Here is a 5,084-nt window from a genome sequence, read left to right as displayed (position 1 = left end):
ACGCATAAGTTAGATAATAGTGCTTGTTTGGTTCTTGATGATTTCCAAAACCGACCCATCGCGCCTTGTACCAAATAACTTCATTTGCCTCATTCAGCTTCCAACAAAGGACCCACATACCGCCAATGATCTTCTCGCCATTTGGTGGAGGAACCAGATCGCCCGTAATGTGCGCCAATTGCGACGCATGCTCATTCGTCATAGCTTCAATCCACAACGGTTTTTCCTTAGGACTATTCATAGCATCGGTGACCGAAACCTCCTGGACCAGATTGACAATTTCTGGCTGCTTAGCAATAGCTGACGACGACGATTGATTTAACGGTCGGCGTCTGGTTGATACAATGTTCGACTGATCAACATCACCACGAATCTCCTTTGACGCATTGGGATTTGATGACCATTCCCAACTCGGCCTCAGATGGCCAAGAACCTTCTCAGGCAAACTGAAATGTCGGCCTTGATTAGGAGGAGGATTCGTCGAGTTATCAACACGATTAGGCCGAGTTGTGGCATTATTATGTATTTGTCGACTAGCCTGTTCATCTCTTAGTTGTTGTCGACGTCGCATCCACGCAGCTTTTGTGCCTTCTGACACGTCCGAATCATCATCACTATCCTGAATCGAACGTTCAACTTCACGCCTTGATTCAGATGTATCTTGTTTAGACTGTGACTCATCCGAAGACTCCGAGGACTCAGAGGAGTCTGACGTATCACAATCTTCACTTTTCGACGACGAATCTGACTTGAATTTACCAGGAAGACGCGCAACCAATCGAGGAAGTTTGCTTTCCGAAACCTTGACAATTTGCGGCAATGACTTTAAGTCCTTCGTTGGCGGAACATTACTGGAGGTAACTTGAATAGTCGGAACAACATAATCCCGACTTATAATTATGCGATGAACTAGTGGATCATAAAACCGAGTGGCATCCGAAAATGGTTCAAAACCTAGAAACTGTAACTCGATGCCTTTCGGTTTAAGCTTGAGAGACCCAGGTCTATGAACCACGACCCTTGCGCCAAACGGAATCAGTGGCATGTTAGTCCGATCCGGTTCAATTAACGAGTTTAATTTGTCCAGCATTGACGTAGGTGAGCTCCAGTTGATAGACGAATGGGGCAAAACATTCAGCAAGGTTGAAGCGTGTGCTGCGGCCTCATGCCACATTGATTGTGGAACCTGAGACTGTAACAGCATGCACCGGATTTTTTCAAGAAGTACACCATTGAAACGCTCCGCAACGCCATTGGTTTGTGGGCTGTTTGCTGGACCCCTCTCAACTGATATTCCAAGTTCACTTAATTGGTTTAAGAATTTTGTAGAACTGAACTCCCCGCCTCGATCACTGTGAAGATACGCCGGTACTCGTTGTAATTTGTTCTTCAGTTCTTCAAACAACGACAACAATTTGGTTTCAGACTCAGATTTGGCCTTAAGCATGTACAACCGATTGAACCGAGTAGCATCATCAATCACAACCAGAATATAGCGATATCCAAGTTTTGATGGTGGAGACAGCTGAAGTACGTCCGTGTGGAGTCAATGAAACGGCATACTTGATGAGGGGAGTTTCCGAGTATGTGCCGTACGGTGAATCTTGCCTTTTGAGCATATTTCACAGTCCTTGGACTTTGTCGACGAAGAGGATGAAACATTATTATGTCTGCAAAATAATTCAACATATTTGTCCAAAGCATGCCCCAGACCGAAATGCCAGTCGAACTCGTCAGGTATTTTCATGTTCACAACACATATATACTCTGAGATTGGAGTCATAAACAGTTTCCCTATTCGAGGAAACGTCGCCACAATCTTGTCACCACCTTTAATCAAGAATTGATCGGTCTTGAAATGTGGTTTGAGACCATGATCGATGAGTTGTGTAGCCGAAACAATATTTGCGCATCCATTCGGAACATGAAAAACCGGATTGATAAAGTAGTCGCCCATCTTCAGTGTACCAACATGTGTCGCCTCAACCGGTGAAGAAAACGTATTCATGAAATGATTCGTCAAAGGTTGAACGTTGGTAAGTAATTCCAGATTAATTACACAAGACTGAGTGGCGCCAGTATCAAACACAAGAAACCGAGAAAAATACTCTCTTGATGCGTTTTGAACCGTAGCAACAAAAAAGTTTGATCGGTCCGAGTCAACATCAAAAGGACCACGATTAGAGTCCGAGACATGTTCTGAGCCATGCACCATTCCTAACATGTTAGATGACGCAAATTTCTTCATCAATTCGGTAAGATCGTTGACTGATTTTTCAATCTTATCAATTCGGTTTTCAACTGAATCGTGCGCAGCGGTCTTTGAGGAGGAAGGAGTATTCGTTTTCAACTTGTTTGCTGAAGGCTGACTACCGTTATTTATGGTTGGTGCAACAGCTTTCGGCTTTGGAGCAGATGAGTTCTTAGATTTTTTCTTGTTTGACTTCGACGCTGGAGTAGACGTGGATGCGAACATGACTTTTTCTTGCGATTCTTGACGATTGTTCCGGCGTAAAGCTTCAATAATGATTCGATCACTGACATTCTTTAAGTTAAAGGGTTTAATATCATAGCACGTTTGTACCAATGACACCAGTTCCGTATCAAATTCTAGGCTATCGAGAAACAAAGCTGCAGCCATAAACGACGTGACCGTTCCAAATTCTTGGAGGTGATTTGCAGTCAAATCCGCGAGACGAGTGTATGTGCTCTTAAATGCTGAAATGTGTTCGGTTAGTGAAGTACCAGGTTGGTACTTCATCGAATGAACCTTTTTATACGCTGCGCATGTCGTAATGACCGAATTTTGTCCGCAAGCTGACGCTAACGCATTCCAAGCATCGAGAAACGAGTTATCATTCTCCAGAATTTCGTTATGGAGATCTCTACTGACTGCGCCACACAACGCGTCCAACGCCTTAGTGTTCTTTCTTTTATATACCGCTAGGTTCTTCTTGTCTTCCACCCATTTTTTATCGAGCAAATCTTGCAACTTGTGACGCTTGAGATACAAGGTAAAGCGAGATTTCCATTGTACCCAGTTGCCTAAGGTAAGTTTTTCGACTCGACTGGATGACCGATTATCACTCGATGAATCGGAATCGTCCGACATATTGGGTGGTGTGTTCAGTTACTACACTCGTTTTTTCTTTAACTCTGAGTTGAAAGATTCAAGAGTTGACTCTTGCTACCATGTGATGTGACGTCGAGACTCTTTGTTGTAAATCTTTGACTTTATTTTCAACCAGTAGTAATAGAAAACTAAACAAGTAAAAATAATCAGAAATCAACAATGAGACATAAGACACAAACAACCAAGAGTGAAAAGATAAACACGACGAACTGAATAGAGATAATATCCTAGACAAGACAACTGAACACGATGACGAGAACAATGATAAGAACTCAAACTAAAGAACAATTAACTAGAAACAACATGGATTTAGTCAGAGAAACAAGATTATTAAACATTAGAGATAAAAGAAACCAACGTATTTTACTCCTAATGTGTTTACTTGAAGTTACTCCTCCTAAACCGACTTGATGTTTCCTTGACTTGAGCGAGCTGAGTTTATTCAAAGGGTGTACGAGGTTAATGTTAAGTTGAATACTTGATGTGATAGTCACTCTGTACCTGTATTGCTGATTCTCGAATCACTAGGGCTTTCGGAGTCTTGATCTTCTTGTACTTGATTCCAATCGACTCGAGTGGTTGTAAGCGAGAAAGCCAAGAGAAAAAGAAACTTCCGAGTTTGCGAGTTCAGGAACACCCAGCCTCCACAATTGCATTTACATAATGCATATCCAAAATGCATAAGTGCTCGAATTACCCTCAACAGGAGGATGCTAACAGCAAACCACTCCCAAATAGGCAACCAGCCCAAAACCAGAACCCGAGCAGCAGCCACCGTGAGCCACAACGGCAACGCAGGAGGTAAGCAGCCAGTTCCTTAAAAGCAAAGGAAAGCAAAGTCAGACAACTAATAAGCCGACTCTGATAAAACAGAAACCGCAGCTAGTCTTGAACAACCGCACCAAAGCTAAGGCGTAACCAAGAGGAGTTACCTCAGCCAAAGTAAGAAAACCTTACCCAATCTCCGAAGGAGAAATAGGAGTGGAGACTGACATCCAGACTCAACGCCGAAAACAGCAACCGTGCTGAAGAGCAGCAAACTACTCCTTTCCTTAATCAAACCTAGACAGCGGCCAGACAGACTGCTTCTAGGTAAATTTCTTTTCTCTCAGTCTCACTTGTCAATGTTACTAGGATTGTCAATCTAAGCTAGAACAGTTGTCTCATGAAATATCATTTCTAGTTCTCCAATTTCTCTCAACCTGGGGGTTTGATAACTCCTGAAAAAAATGGTTGCATTCTATCAGTGTCACACTTACCAATCCTTTCCACCGACTACCCAAAACTCACCTCTGAAATAATCCTTTGGCGCTCAGCAAAAATAGGGTGTGTCGAACACAGAGACGCTGGCCTGCACTTTTGAACCCAAGAGGAGATTGATTTGGGCACATGAAGCGCGCACAGTCAACCACGCAGGGTATTTAATACCACAAACACGCAACACTGTGCATATCTTGTTGTACTGTGTCCTTGATATCATTAACCGGGTATGACCAACAATCATAGAACCAATCAGTTCCTGAAATACCCAAGTCAGTTGTTAGTATTAGCCTAATAATGGATTAATGGAATGCAGGCAAAGCAACAACACACCCACTGGTTCCGGAATGGGTACCAAGGGGTGCTGGCCACTGTGCGCGTATTAGTCGACCGTGCTTGAGAGTGAGAGTGAGTGATCCCAGCGGGTGCCAACGAGATATTGTGAAGCTCGTTGTTCATCACCTCTTGCCAGTCGGCATTGGGGTTTACAGGCGGTTGTGGATTGTCATTCTCCTCGAGCTCGTCGTCCATTGTCCTGGCTTTCTTAGTGGCGGCCTCAATATCATTCCAAAACCGGCTATCAACAAGGTTGTCCTCATATCGCAATGGATCAGCTGTTGTGGGATCCTCTTGATCAAGTGTTGGTTCCGCAAGTGGCGGGGGCCCTTGAGACTGGGGACCAGCGGCTTGC

Source organism: Puccinia triticina, chromosome 14A (genome assembly GCF_026914185.1).
Source record: "Puccinia triticina chromosome 14A, complete sequence".
Classification (NCBI taxonomy): domain Eukaryota; kingdom Fungi; phylum Basidiomycota; class Pucciniomycetes; order Pucciniales; family Pucciniaceae; genus Puccinia; species Puccinia triticina.
This window is presented reverse-complemented; position numbering follows the sequence as displayed.